Raw genomic sequence first — 16,557 nt, forward strand, 5'->3', positions numbered from 1 at the left:
GATAGCACTGATAACGTCGCTGTGAGTTATGAGATGGATAGACGGCTCGAAGAACATTGCAGGGGCTGCAGTTCTGGTCCTCCAGACTGCTTTTGTAAGATATTATCTGGCTTCAAAGAGAACACAAAAGTTTAATTAATGAATGTTATGTCTGGACATGTAATGTTCTTTGAAATACAGCGTAATCTTTGCTGCTGCCCTCTAATCATTTTAGATTTACAGCAGGGAACAATCGGAGCCACTGGCAACCATGGCTCTACCTCAGGGACATCATGGAATATCTCTACATTGTTTTCACTGATTGTTCATAAATGATAATCTTTTATTAGTTCGACAACTGGGGAAATTGCTGTCGTACACCAAACTACGTTAAGTAATCGCAGTAATTTCTAGCAAATGTATTTGGGGGTGAGAGTGTTGATATGAAAGATTTTTTTAGGACACTTCAACATAAAAGCTGAAGTATTTCGGACACATTTTTTGGGAAGAGGATTGCTTCCTGCTCTCCGCTGGGCCTCCTGTCAGGCTCAAGTGTCAGACTTAAAGGCCAAGTCCCAAACTGCTGCCTGCTGATGAAATCCTGTCACCCATCTGCTGGCATTGTTGACAGTCTGATTCGATGGCTAGAATATACTGATGTGGCTGTGACTATATTTTTTTTCCTATTTATGCGTTTAATTAATTGTAATGTCATTATCACCGAGCCAGCATTATAATCTCTATTTTCTCTGTAATGCATGATGAGGCAGAATTCTGGTTTTACTTTTTTTTTTTTGGAACGATAAAGCGAGGCGATGGTGTACAAACCGGGCTCTAGCTCGCTTTGAGCGGTGCAAGTCTTGATTTGCAAATTCAAAATTTTATTCCATGCTTCAGTGTACTAAGTAAAGCTGGAAAAAGCGCTCAGGTGGCGACCAGATGAATCTGTCCGGTTTGTGTTGCCTTTCAGCAAGCGGATCTGTCTGGGCGTCTCCAGTTTTGTCTGATCTCCTCTGGGTTTGCAAAAGCTGAGCCAATCACGATCCATTATGTCGGCCAGTGAATATTTTCGTCCACACAAGATGACTGCAGCTGCTGCAGTGGATTGACTGAACTTAACCTGTCATGTACTTGAAAAGACAAACAGAGACACATTGGATGACGTCACCTACCAGACCTTCTGACCGCATTTGGTCGAGGCATGTATCTTTAGCATTTTTCATCTAATCACTGTATTCTCACTTCTGTTTGCTTGAATTGATCGTAGGTTCGGCCAGCTGCGATTGCTCCGAGTGCTGGATCTGTGGCGGTCGTGAACATTTCTTGGAAGTGAACCGTGGGAGAAAACTTTCCTCATTTCATGATTAAATCTAGGGAATGTTGACGCCACATTTACATATTTGAACGTTGATTTGAAAATGATGTTCAAAAACTCAAAATCAAATTAATCTGATGCTTCCTGGCGGGGACTCACTATTCTCTGCTGCACGTTGCGAGAATGTGCATCTTACTACAATATCAATGCCATGATCTAGTAAAATGATCTTTATGCCTTAATATTTTCAATATATATCTATCCTGCAGGACAGAGCCGACCGCTACTTCTGTATTAGTGTGTCAACATCTGAGACAATCGCAAGGCAAAGAAAAGACAAAGTGATGTGCCTCCACCTTCAGAAATTCAATCTTGCACCTGGACTCCAAAGAAAGAAAGAAAGAAAGAAAGAAAGAAAGAAAGAAAGAAAGAAAAAGCCCTCTGTAATTCAAAGAGCAAAGAAAAAGAGAGAGGGAGAGGGAGAGAGACACCATGTCCCTTTAAGGGATAACTCATGGAGGAAGAAGAAAAGCTGCAAAGAAGGGAGGCGAGGAGGTGTGTACGTGTACGTGTACATTGCAAACTGATAGAGACTTGGGAGAGAGACAAAGAGAGGTAGAGGAAAAAGAGATAAGAGAAGACAGAGACAAAGACAGATAGACTCAACATTGCATTAAGCACTAAGAGCCATTCCTGGCTTAGTGAAGGCTAATGCAATTGCTACAATAAGAGCGTCTCAGCGGAGGATGTAAAAAAAAAAAAAAAAAAAAAAAAAAAAACAAGAGTGGGGAATGAAGGAAGAGAGGCAGTGAGAGAGGGAGGGATAGAGACAGGGAGGGAGGGGAGAAGGAGTACAGGCAGCTCTGCCTTCAGACTCTCATATGGACAGTGGATCTCATGGGATAAGTGGTTGAAAGTCTCTCTGTCTCTACTCCTGGCTGTGTTGTGTGTGTGTGTGTGTGTGTGTGTGTGTGTGTGTGTGTGTGTGTGTGTGTGTGTGTGTGTGTGTGTGACTGGGTCGCTGCTCTGCCGAGTATCCAGTGTGATTTATCAGGTTTTGCAGGGAGGAGAGACAGAGGGGGAGACCACTTCAGTAGCAGGCAGGCAGGCAGCAGTTACCAGCCAGCTGGCTGGGTGTGTTAACTCCACATCTGACCTCTATGGGAAAAGAGCAGCCTCCCCTCCTGGCAGCCTGTGGGAACAAGGGGACTGATCTTATTTTTCCAGCACTCGCTGTTGTTGGACTGGTAGGCTCTGGGAACTGGCCCCGGACAGAGCAGAACAGGACAGGACAGGACAGGACACGGCGTCTGCTGCGAGACCTCGGCTCCGGAGGTGTCCATCTTGGATCTGATGAGTCCACTACTGTCAGTCAGGCGACCTCCCAGTTGTCTGGCCGGTCAGTCATCAGCCGGTCAGATGGTTAGGTACTCGGCCAGTAAATCAGTCAGGGGGGGCCCTTCTCATGGGTCAACTGGTGTATATCCTCATCTGAACTCTGAGTTGACTCAGACTTACCAAGTAGCGCAAGTGGACCCGTGGGCATGGTGAGTGGAAAACCCCTCTCCGACCGCTTTTTGTACACATTTTCATTACTTTTCTCCGCGCCTTCGTCGGGGTGTCACCTTCGGAATCGCTGTGGCGCGTCTGTTTCCGCGCACATCTCATCTCTTTGGCGGCTGCCTCGTCACAAACGCAAGAGAGCAGACTTGATCAAAGCGTTAATGTATTGTTGTCGAGCCTTGATATTTCATGTGATGAGACACGTGCGTCAAACAAGTTGTTATTTTTTCTGTCCAACTCATATTTCTTGTCCTTTATGGGAAAAATAAGGAAAATATTCCTGTCGGTTTCAGTACAGCTCTCTGGATTCTGTCATTGTGAAATTCTATATTCAAGAAGAGAATGTTTCAATCTTTTTATGATCGTTCATTATGCTATACATTGCTGTTATTTGTCCCTTAGGTTTGACTGATGACAAGTTTATGTTCCCCTGCAATATGAGAAAACCTTGGCACACACACACACCCACACAAACACACACCTGCTCTCTTTGTCCGTCACTTCTTCTCGGCAATGCCCCACGAGTGTCTCTTCAAATTTTTCTCGAGGGCAATAATCTCAAAAAGTGCACTCCGGCACGGAGTTGGACACGATAAACTGACCCTAAATTCAAGCGCGCTGAACATTTTTGGACAAATAGTTCAAATATTTGAGTCCGCTCCAAGACTTTATCTGGGTCTGCTGGATACATGAGTTGTTCCCGTGTGCCGTAATGGACGAAGAACGGGAGAAGTTTTATACGAGACACAGAATATACGACGATGGAAAAAAATAGCAACAGCGACGCAAGGAGGAGTTGCGCTCGTGTTAAGGTATAATTAAATTCTCATCGGTCATAATTCCTTACGGGCTAAACGTTAACAGAACCCCTCTGGTCACATGCCTGGTTTTAGATACTCTTTGTGCTTTTAGTTCATCAAATGTTGCAGTGGTCTTGTGTACGCAGGACAAATAGTTTGCATGAAATGCCAGCGCACATTCACAAAGAATACGCATTGTTACAAAAGCACGCCGTGTATCAACCGATAGTCGGATATGCCTCGGACTGTTTGCTATTACATCTTAGCATATCAATTACTCAAGGTGATATGACACTTCCTTTTTTGGCATTTCCTTTTCAACGGAGCGGTGACTTTACGGTGAACCTAGGAACGAGCTTCTCACTGCAAAGTCACCGTGGCAGATTTCAGCAAGGGCGTTGTCTCGAGAACAGTGCGCAGATGTTTGTTATTTGGGTTTGGCTGCTAATTTTGCAGCCGTCCACGGAGTTTAGTTTGTGTGTAAATGTGTTCTGATTTCCATATGGGCACATGTATCTTTCCATTCCCATTATACCCGTGTGACTTTACAGTAGCCTGCTATCTACGTGGGTGTCCCGTGAGAAGGCGCATGGCCCTCCTCTCTCTTGTGGTTCTCCTGAACGTTATGTATCCTGCTCTTAAACGTCCGAGTGTTCAGGTGGACAGGACGGTATGGTTTTCCTCAAGCGCTCTCAGTCTGGCATGTGTCCTCCACAGAAAATTTCAGCTTCAGCCGAGGCAATCACTGCACATTTCCAATAGCGTCCCGGCCAGGAACTAAATGAAGGCGCCTTTATAGGCCATGAATGATGCATATTTGCTTTTTTTTTTTACAAGCAATCAAGTAGTAAACAGCTTGCCTTGTTGGATTTGGCGCAGGATGTTAAATACAGGCTTATTCACGCACAACATATAAACACGCACATGTATGAACCCATAAACTAAACTTCAAGAAGTCTTTTTAAAAACGACAGTCCACGTCGCCCCTTCCAGTAAACACGAAAGTAATATCCAAAATTGGTGGCTGGCAAAACCATCTGTTTGCCAGTCACTCTTCTCCTAATCAGGTTTGTCAAGCAATGCCTGGCTGTATTTTTTTTTTTTTTTTTTTTCTACAGAGCTGCAGACACAGCAGCAGTAGCCTCCAATTGAAGCCATGTGTGGTGGAAAAACAGGCCTCAGTTTGCGGAGAGATTGCATGCTTGGAGTGGGAGGGAGCCTGTCGGTTACAGAGGTCACAATCCAAACACACCAACTCCTCTTGACTTTCTCACACGCCACGCTGATGAATGCATCTCAACAATGAGTCAGGGATCCCTCCGAAACCTCCTTCTGTCACTCCTTAATTAAACTGGAAATGCCAAGGTGTTCGCAGCTTTCAGCGCGGCGCACACCTTCTATTGTACCATTTTTTTTTTTTTTTCTCGCTTCCACATGACGTCTATGGTAGATATGCCGAGCAAATAAAAGCTTCTTTTGTAATGACTCCTTGAGGGCTCTCTGTTCTCTAAGGTGGTGTTCTCGTGGAGCTGGAACGTTGCAAATAGGGTGTGTCGCAAACAAAAAAATGCAGTTGGTGGATTGAACTCAGGCATGGTCTTCTATTACAGTTCTCCAGACTAATAGCAGTGCTCAAGCTGCCAAGCGTCCTTGGATGAACCTTGCAGTCTGACGTTGTTGTGTCTGAGATTATTTCCTTCATCATTACATCAGCCGAACACTGTCTCACGCATGTATCATCGCTTTCATCTCCCACACTTATTTTTACCTTCTTTGTCAGTCCTCCCTGCCTCGCGACCTCACTTTTCCCCAGTTCTTCTCAGGTTCAAGCTATTAGCTAATAGCCGAGATATATCTGCTACTATCAGATTCAACGCTGGCCAATGCCAGGCTTTAATGCAGCTGTGCCATTTCCTCTCTTGCATTATAATCGATTCCTGTCAGAGGCGGAGGGGAGGCGGGTGCGGATCGTTTTTTTTTTTTTTTTTCCTCTCTCTTCGTGCCTCTGTTCGTCCAATAATAGGTGAGTCAGTGCCCCTTAAGATAACCAAACAGTCAGATCATTCAGCGTCGGGCTCCTTTTCATATAAAATTTCAGAATGAACCAAATTCTTTTCAGTCTCGAATGCCTTGTTTTATTTCAGGAAAGGTTGGTAATGATCGATTTAGCATGAAATTACATGCCACAAATTGCATTAACTCTTTGCAAAGTGGATTATTGTTAATGGGGCATGAGAAAAGGACCCCGCTTCATGCCAGGCCCCTTTGTGGTTCACATATGAACGCTGCTTTATCAAGACCGGGAATCTAATGAGCTAAATAATGAAGCCTAGAACTGAATAAGTCCTCGCAATGACTTTTTCATATGCAGGCCGTCTTCGCTTACGTATGATCGTGCGGTTAGCAGGGGTCTTCTTGCTGGAGGTACAGGGTCGTAAGAACGTTTAATGTCTCTGCTGTAATACCGAAACAGGGAGTGTGAAGTTAGCAGGTGCACAGAAAGAGAGGGGGAGACACCAAAACACACCTGACTATCTTTCACCACAGTCATTTCCGATCTTTCGACGCACAGAACGTGGCAAAAGTAATAGTGAGAGGACTTATATGAGAACTTAACAACGTGCTTCCGGCCACGAGTTTGTGGATCATTAAACGGTTAAAAAATATCATCAGTTCCTTTTTTTTCACCGATCAGTATATACGGCGTACTCGTGTAAGAAATCACAACGTATCCATTGAAATTCTACATTGGTAGATGTACGTCTGATTGGTTTCAGAACGGTACGGAGAATATTGGACACACGTTTATCTCTTATTTTTTACCATCAGACAGATGCTTCGTATAAGACCGTTAAACGTTTCCCTCTGAAAACTGTGTATCAGTAGCTTCTGATAACTGGTCCAAAGACTCCACACTTCAGTGCGCTTTAACGCTTTTCTGATGTGTTTATGTACATACACACACACACACACACACACACACACGCTATCACTATTACTCCAACTTCATACTTCAATGTCTCGTGTGTCTGTTTCCCTCTCAAAGAAGAGTGACTAATCACATTGGCACTGATGTGTGAGATGCACGGTGATGTCAGTACTACCAACTGTGTACGGAGGGGAATATTCGGCCTGCGGTCGTCGCCGCATACATCACAACATCGCCTGAGTAAACACACAGCCGAGTGATAAAAGCAGAAATACATGAGAAAATGCTCCTCTGCAAATGGCACCTGTTTGTGCAATGAGAAAAAGACAGGGTCCTTGCAGCTTGAATATGTTTAAATACATGTCTGGAACCCGCCAGTTAATGTATAATGGATATGTTCTGATGCATCACGCCAGACCCAAGTTATTTCCACTATCCCCTAGGCTTTTGTCCAGCAAGCAGTTCCTCCAGGGTCCACGAATGAGGTCATTTTGTTTGGCCGAGAGTGCGAACCTTGCACTTTCTAAATGTGGGGACTTGTTCACACCTTCAGTGTCATGTACAGTAACAGGCTCCATCGGGCTGAGGCAGATTTCAGTCGGGCCTCGCCCGAGATGAAATCGTTGAAATCGTGACCGCTCGTGTATTTATTCCAACTATGAGCCGGCAAACGGACCCTAAGTCGCCATGGACGTATGAAAATAATGTCAAATTGAGCTCTATAGGGTGAGCTGTTTTTATTAATGGGAAGATAATCTGATAAAACTGTTTGCAAGTGTATAATTAATCATCGACATTGTAGGTAAAGGTAATGACGAACGATTAGTCATTTGAATTTGATAGTTAAACCTTTATAAATGTCACATCTGATTGTAATTGTAGGGTGTTGGACTATTAGTGAGATAAGCCATGGCATTTAAATATGTCAGACTGGAATTGGGATTTTGTTACCAGTTATTTGATTGCTGAACAGTGAAAAAAATAATAATACATGGAATAGAGCAGGACAGATATTATACCAACTACTTTTTTTAAAATAGATTCTTTCTTGGATATGTGCTAATGGGTGTATTCATTTGTTCACATTACCTCATCCAAACTCCATTTGCCTTCACTGAAATGTCATCTCCTTGCCAAAATCACATCCGATAATCACCCGAGCCATTTATTTCCTCGTATCAAATCCTCACGCCCAACGAACAAACCGACTCTTAGAGATTTCAGCGGGATAGACCACTCCCTGCCATTACACGTGCCCTCCTCTTTTTGACGGTGCCATGTTCGCACATGTAAATGAGTAACACACACACACACACACACACACACACAGTCCCTCATTTCACCACCCTACAACTGTGCAGTGAAGCACAACCCCACGTTCCTTATCTCACAACCAAGACAAATATATTTATTCATGATTCTTGGGCAGAGGTTGGAGGGTAGCGGCAGACTGTTAGCACGGGTTGACAGGACAGAAATGTATCTCTCTGGAAAGGATTCTGCACACATTCAATTTCTTGTTGTACGTCGTAGCTCTGCACACCATTGCTCGGAGCGATTTCTCAGTGGTGTAACTGAAAATATGGAATGTGTGTATTTGTATCCTATGATTAAGATGTCTAAATACACTGGTGACAAGACGTTAATGTAAAAAAATTAAAAAAATTTAAATAAATGGCTCAAGTTTGTCAGCCATTTTTATCCTTTCCGCTCCATTTTAAATCCTCCCGAAAAAAATACAGAGAGAAATGAAGCACACGGTTGAAAAATACATTCAAGCAAGGAAATGTAGAATGCCTTTCACGTATGTCAAGGAAATTTATGCCTATGGCCGTCGGCTTTGCAAAAGAAGGAACCTGTTTGTCTTAAAATCTAACCAATTACATTTCTCAGCCCATAAACGAACTCTTCCTTAATGAAAACGAAGGCATGTCCTTAAATTTTACGATTTGCTGTTTCGGGACGATCACGAGCTGAAATTGTTCTTGGCTCTGACAGACCGGCAGGCGACGAGCAAAGACTCCAGAGATAGCGATCTAAATCTCCTCTTGACGCTGAATCCGTGAGCCTCCTGAGATGTTTGAGTTTGCGCTGAAACCAAAGCGTGAATTCCTAATTGAATTAAATGCGATTATCAAATTAAGGGAGAAACTCACGATGAAAGGAAACGCGGATACAGTTGATTCTCAGCTCGAACACTCCTTTTCACAGTTTGAAAACCCTGATAATATTCCTTGTCAGGGAGGGCCCGGATTAAAACGAAAACAAAAGATGATAACAGAGGGCCACTTTCTAATTTTGCATCGGAGGAAGTTTTGTAAAGAGCCGGAATTTGTTTTTGTAACGCCCCCCCCCAATCGTGATGGACCCACCCAAACCACCTACAATGGGAAACCAAATCAAACAGTCCTGAAACCCCCTACTTTAAATCGATACCGAGACCAAACGGAAATCATAATGTCCGGATTATTCGGCAACGAGAAAAAAAAAAAACAGCACCTCCCATGATGTTGTGATGCTTTTTATTCCTCAGCTGGTATTTGAAAGTCGAAGTATCGTCTCCTCGTAGTTCACATGACTCTTGCCGTGTCAGTCAAGTAATGTTTATATAAATCCCCCCCCCCCCCGCGCCAACAAACTGATCAGGTATCCAGCGCCACGTGTTCCGACGGGGGTTCGGCATTTCCTGCTTCCAGCTGATGTCTGTCGAGTCATTCCTCACATCCCGCTAAAACCCAATATCTGCTGTATCAGCTTTCAACGCAGGGTTACATCACTGGACGGGCGCGAAGACTTTGACAAGACACACCTACGACGGATGCGTTCAACATCAGTCTTTCTTTCTGGGTTTTTGCAGGTCGTAGTTACCATGGATGTGGAGCTCGGGAGGAGGATGGAGACATTGCGGAGGACCAGAAAGGGCGGAACCTCTGCCTCAGCTGTGGTGGGGAGGGTTCCTGGCACCGTGATTTGATGCAAAAAGAGAATGAAAAATCACATTGCCAGGGATTTCCACTCCTCTACAGCTCAGCAGGTGACCCATCTGTATGTGTGTGTGTGTGTGTGTGTGTATTCTCGCTCGGACGGCTTCCGTGCGGTCGACGGTTTTGCCTCTTCGTCGGAAGAACTAGTATTGGTTGAGTTACAAGGATATTGATATCAATCTTTTCAGTTGACTGCAAGGGGTCAACTTACAAAAAAATGATTAATGCAGCTGTCTGAAATTTCACCCGACTTCATGAATCTCTCCTTACAATTATCTGCGAGGCCGATGTAAACCGAGGAGAGCGGTAAGGCCTTACACAATAAAACATATCTTCGCCGGGAGATCATACTTTGGTTTGGGTTTTAGTACGATAAACACGACGATGACGATGACGTGATACTGAAGAACGAGACGGGCATCCTCATCCGCCGGCGAACCCCGAAAGACGATACGAGCGAGCTCGGTCGGGGTAAAACAAGCTTCGACGTCTTAAGAATCGCGAGCTTTGGAAACCGCCGGCTTCACAACCGAGTAGTCACGTAAAGGTCTGCGTGAGTCTTTGTTCCCTCAAAAGCCAGCCACCCAATTGCTAAAGGCACAGAGCTTAGCTAATTGGTGAGCATTGATCCCTGCTATGTGTTGTTCACAGTGGCTAAGTTCAGTGCCTGAGGTGAAATAGTTGATTTGACTGAGGGGATTTGTTCTGGTGAATGGAAAGAACTTGATGATCTCGCATATGAAGAAGGGGAGGAGGGGGAGGAGTGACGAGAGATTAGGTGTAGAGGAAGGCAGGCTCAGGAATGGAACAAGAGAATCCGTCTCATGCAGGAGCTCTTGGGTGTTCACTGTCTAAGTGCAGACTGAATGCGGGTCCTTATTGTGCGTTATGATCTGGATGTGGGTTTTTTTTTTTTTTTTTTTTTTTTTACATTGTCTGTTCAAATGCAGCGACTTCCACTGTCTTAACATACGTCCGGCTAGATTTTAGATTATTTTTTCCAATTGCGGTGAGGTGGCATTAGGTGTGTGGTCCACCTGGCTGTGAACAGCCTGTCAACAAGTCAACGTCATCTTGACTTTTGTTACATGTGCGTGAGTCTGAGAGTTTAATGACGTTTATAGAATTTTCAAGATACCATGTTTTCCTTTCCTGTCCAAATCAGCTGATCATCAAATACATTTAAAACTATTTTGTTTGATCCAAGGAAAGATGTGATCTTAAGAAGGCTCACCACTAAACCGGTAACCGCATGTTGACCAACATTTGACGACATTAGTTTTTACGCGTAAATGTAAAATTCAATGTTTTGAGTCCCCGCCATCCAGATCTAAAATGAATCAAGAGACGATGGTTTTACTTGTCTAGCATTATCTTAGCATTTGAGATTTTTATATTGATATAGCTATCTATGCAAGATCCATGTTTTTCATGAACCGCTCTGGGTTAGACCGACGGAGAACAGAGGCTGCTGTTTTTATACGACGATGTAACAGGTATTATCTACTGCTCTGAGCTACAGTATAATAAAAAGAACAGTTCTGCTCTCTAAGTAGAAGACGATATTTTATATCACACCTGACCTTATAGGCGTTAAAAAGTAAAACTGCAGTTTCACAAAAAATCCGACCCAATCACAGTAGGAAATTCCTTTTTGTTTTTTTTTTTTCTCTTTGAATAAATGTCGATTACGACAGGGGATAATTCACCCATTTGACTCGACCGGTCAAAAAGGTCAACTTGCGAGCTGGTCTTTTCATATTTACGAAAGCATTTTTTCCACCTTGTATTAGCGGGAGACAGCTTTAACCGTTTAAATACCATAAGAGCGATGGCTGTTCGTTGACTTGTTGTGATACACAAGATCCACGGTGAGTCTAGACACGATTAGATTTTGGTCAATAAGTCTGGTTTGCCTACCGCTGTCCCATTAGTTTAAACGATTTCAGTGAAAATGATTTCTAAAGGTAACGTTGCCCTTGTTGTATAAAAGACGGGTATTTTCGATCGGATCCACACCCAGTTGACTGGAGTGCTATATGGGCTGTGCCCTCCCGTGCCTACTGAACTGGTATCAGTGTTTTACCAAAAAACTGGCTCAGTTCAGCAGGAACAGGAGTGGAGCCTATTGACTAGCAGATTCTATGCCCCCTCGCTATCTCTCCAAATTCCAATGACCACACAGCCAAACAGCCTAGCCCAGACTTAACATTTAAAATATATGTTCACACACACACTGCGGAGAAATGTGGGGCGTTGGCCTGTCGCCCTGAGCAGACCTGAGGATTCCAACCTGTCAGACAACCGCACTGAACCCAGAAATGCATGCAAGGTGGCGAAGCTGGAGTCAACATTTATGAATGTTTCATAACCAGATTTACCATTTTTTGCTTGATAGGTAGACCCTGGGATGTTATGAGGATACGGACGCATACTTATGCAGTCAGTCTTGTTCTGCTTTGCTTTCATGTTTATTTCAGCATTCCTCACTTGACAAGGCTGCAAACGTGTCTCTGACCCTTCACAGTCTCTTTCCTCAGTCTCAGTGAGCTGTCAGAGGCCAGACTTAGACTGGAGTTCATTGTAAGGTAATTCCGTTGAAATGTCTGCTATGCCTGTGTAATTGATGTCGTCCGACAGTCTATCACTAGTGATCGGGAATGTGTGCAATGCCGCTTCCTCTCCTCACATTAGACGTCTCGCCCGTCAAAATAAAACGCGCTAAATGCCGAAGACTCCATATCCGCGTGAAAATCTGATACTTCTTAGAAATCTAGAATAACATATGTTCTGTTTTGCATTGCTTTGATTGCCCTTTTGCACCAATAAAACGATGCTTTGAATTTGACTGGATACGCTTTACGCTTCTCGATCAGATCATCATAATAGATATTATGGTTGACTGCGACATAACAGCGGGTCAATAATATGTAGGTATTTAATTCAGTAGCGTGTGCAAACAAAGAACATGCACTGAATTATCGGTAGTGTCAAAAGTTTTCCTCTCTACTTTCGTCCGCTGCTTATTACATTACAGGTTCTAATATCTGTTACCTTTAATAACTATTCCAGCCACAAGTAAATAAACCTGATATGTCTGGGGAAAAAAAGGAGCCATGATTCTATTTTAACAGGAAAATCCTGTTAGCTTAGGAAATAAAGCTAACTCAAGAAGCTAACTAGGTTAACCAGTTAACAAAATTAATAAATACCCAAGCGGAGAAAATGAAATCAGAGCTAAACTATATTTAAATGTTTAGCTAAGAACTGTTTGACTATTAAAATCATCTAAGCGTTATTTAAAAAACTGTGTGTTAAAGCCACATACAAAGCTTTTGATTTGTTTTTGGGATGCACCATAAGACTCATGGTCCTATACATCCAAATGTAATGTCTTTTTTTTTTTTTTTTTAATCAAATGCAAGTTCATTAATAAATATTCCTCCATCGATTGCCGTCGTGGAATTGTACATTAAAAAAACGTGATGGGAGATTTTAGTGCTTCTAAACATCGGCCAAAAAGCTTCCTGAGTTTGCATAGAGCCACACGCCTGCAACGCCGGATAAGAAAAATAAAAAACCCCGGCCTTTATTTCGCCGTCCAAAGTGATACCAATTTAAAAATCATCTCCGAATCCAAGATCAGATTTTATGATGTCGGTTTGATCTGTTTTTCGTCGCCCGCTTCACCATTCAGTCATCATCTGGGTGGGCCTGGCCCGTGGCTTTTCAATGTGGCCGTGCAATTTGGTATTGAGCTGAGCGGGAAGGGGAACATCTGGCCCATAAAGCTCCTTCTGCTCCTCAAGCTCGATTGGAAAAAAAAAAAAAAACCTGAGGCCAGAAGTGGGGCGACTGCAGAGGCTACGGGCATCCAAACACGTCAGTTTTTTTATTATTTTTTATGAATTTATAGCGTTCATATATTGAATACGGCTACATTCTATTCCTGTGATATCTAATGTTATATTATCTTGCGTCGTATGCCAAGCGAAAAAATGTTAATAAATAAAAAACAGAATAATGTATCCTTTCCTGCATATTCCAAGATGTCTTAAAAACCATGCACACCATCTTCACCCCACTAAACTTTAGAGAGCATCTCTGCCGTTCGTTATTAATTCAACATCACGACTATTATATGTACATATTTTCTTTCTTTTTTTTTTTTTTTTTTTACTATCAGTCAGTCTAGCAGGGACTCATCAACCAGCTAACAGTGATTCAATCTGACACGCAAAGATTCGAATTATGAAAGCTGTGTGTCTTAGAGCAAATCTTCGTCACCGTATCCCATTTATCCCCGCTGCTGTTCGGTAACCCGTTAAAACAAATTACACGTGCCAAAGCAACCGAAGGACATTAGATCATGATAAAAACACCTTTGGAATCCTGTCTCCCTCTGGAAACATTTGCACAGGTGCTCAGGTGAAGTCAAGCAGCGAAGACAGAAGGGATTAAGAATAATTAAAAGAAAAAAAGAAAACGTTCACGTGCCCAGATACATGTATATGTTAGAAAGAGGTGTCACGGCAAAGGTCTGACATCAAGCCCTCAGAGAAAAAAAACGCCATTGTGCTCGATAATTGTCATCTGCGGAGAGAGAGCTCGGCTTACAAACAGTTGTGAGCCCTGGTCTTATCCGGGATAAAAAATATCTTTATTTTATTTGATAAGGAGGACACGGCCGGCCTCGGAGGAGATGCCACCTCCGTCTGCGCGTGCCCGAACCGGCATCATAGTGAATCTCAAAGCGTTTTCCTCCGTTGAGATCCGCAAAATGAAGAAGACATGAAAGTACATTCTCCTTTAATTGAAACGCAGCAAAACAAAATATGTCTTGTCTTGTTCCCTTGTATTTACTTCAGAGGTTCTTTTCCATCCATGTGTCTTCAGTTTACAGACCTGTTTTGTGTGGTGGAGAACAGATATGTTGGGTATGTGTTTATGTACAACTGCGGAGAAGCAGATGTAAAAATAACAGACTTGAATGAAAGAAGTGGACGAAATCGCCCGGATGACAAAACGGCTTCCTGAACTACCATCTTGAAGCCTCATGCGTGGGTCGCTGCCGGAGCATCCAGTCCCAAAAAGAACCAGACTGATCATATTTAGCTTGTCCGAACTCTTCTAAACAATTCATATGATGAAAACATCATCTACCGACTTCGACCGGAATCTCATCAGTGTAACAGTAACCAAAATTAAAATATACCTGGATGTGACTTTTTGGATTTAGCCTGCACTTTAAAACTGCGGACACGGGCGAAATGTATTTACCTCCGGTAAATACGTCTCGCCGGGTTCTTGAGTCACTCGCTCAAAGACAAACACACAAGAAGAAAAAAAAAGGTCACGCATTGTCTTGCAGGATTTTCTTCATGAGGACATGCACCAAGTACACCCTTAGTTTGTTCTTGCCAAAAGCGTATTGTCAGTTGTTGCCCAAAAGAAAAGCACAATTTCCTAAGCTATCCTTCATGTGGAATTTGTTTGACTGTTTTAGCCAAATAAACAAGCTGTTTCTCCACAGAGTGAGTCCACTGGGTTAACTAAAGCTCCCAACGCATTAAATCATTTTTCGTGTGTAAATGAGAACAAATGACGTGGTTTTTTTTTTTTGTCTTTTTTTTGGGGTCTACTTTTGCATCTGTGTGAACACTCCAGGATGAGTCAGCGGACAGACACGCGTGCACCGGACTCGCCGTCGTTGCAATTACACACACACACCCATACTGTATTCATGATATGTTGTATGGAGTTAAAAGTCTGCAAACACTTTTACACAACATTGTGAAGATGGAAACTTTGACCCGGTCTCCCTTGTTGTCTATAAAAAAGAAAGAATCCGACAAAAAGGCGAGGACGGTGTTACTCCATGGAGGTTCTCAGTTGTCCAGGTCGTGGTTAATTCAGGTCGAAATCTTTTCGCGGCGACCGGACTTGAGTTTCTGCAAAACAACTCTCTAATTAACACAAAAAGACATCGAAACTTAGACCAGCCCTCAACCCTGGCGGCCGTGCACGGAAAACCGGAGCCTCTGCAGATGAGAAGTGAAACGTCCTCAAGAAAAGAAAAGTCAAGTCGCCACGAAAAGATTTGGACGGGAATGGTATTACTCTGTTCTGTTCTGTTTGTGATGGAGTCTCTATCTTTGGACTTTGAGGACTATTTATTTATTTACTCGCAATCCTCGGCGATGGCTTTGGAGAATCAAGGCCGCATCGAAAAAAAAAGCCATAATAGGTCACACTGCCATCCGAGGGAGAAAATAGCCAGTGGAAAATATTTTTTTTTTTTTTTTTTTAGTGCAAAAGAGCTTCTAGTCTGTAGCTGAACATAAACTGCAATCCTCCGGAAACTGTGTCCCATTCCCAAGAACATAAATACCTTCACGCTCTGCCTAGAAGTGTGCAGAGAGCAAACGAAGAACAGATCGTTCTACTAAACAGCCCCTGCAAAACAACACAGCCTCTGCGTTCATGTGCCGCCGGCTTTTTTTTTGCTGAACTTTGAAACGCTTTTCAGAAATTCACACATCTGGATTGATAACACGCCACCTTTGTTCGACAAACATGTAGATTAAAATAACGTCAGGGGTCGCAGATGCAACAATATTCCACACTCTCTGTGTGAAAACCGACAACCGTCTCAATGCGTAACCGGTTAATGTATTTTTAGTTTTGTGTATCGTCGTGTGACAAAAGACAAAAACCGAATCTTCCAAGTATGATCATGAAATGGAAAAAAACTATCACTCGGATCAAATGTAAAAATTTTTTTTCTAACCATGGATTAACAATGAACAGTTGAAGAACGTGTCAAACTGACTTTTGCTGAAAATCTGCACAGTTTCTCATCTCCGCAGGAATGATGTTCACCCGCTATTTTCCCTGCGATGAAGGTACGGCAGAAGCCTCCGCCTTTTTCATGGATTTGTTTTCATTTTGACAAGAATCTCTGTGTGACGACACGCCTGCGTGACA

General features: G+C 43.0%; 1 long non-coding RNA gene across 1 annotated transcript; it reads left to right on the forward strand.

Moving 5' to 3' along the window:
* The first annotated feature begins 1,045 nt into the window (after positions 1–1,045).
* LOC147225946 (uncharacterized) lies at positions 1,046–15,102 on the forward strand. Its single transcript, XR_015107299.1, has 3 exons — positions 1,046–1,178; positions 1,564–2,841; positions 9,444–15,102. It is a non-coding gene; the product is annotated as an uncharacterized LOC147225946 (long non-coding RNA).
* The last annotated feature ends 1,455 nt before the right edge of the window (positions 15,103–16,557 follow it).

The sequence above is a fragment of the Fistularia commersonii genome, chromosome 16 (assembly GCF_037954325.1).
Source record: "Fistularia commersonii isolate RoL2024-O1a breed Wild chromosome 16, RoL_Fcom_v1.0, whole genome shotgun sequence".
NCBI lineage: Eukaryota > Metazoa > Chordata > Actinopteri > Syngnathiformes > Fistulariidae > Fistularia > Fistularia commersonii.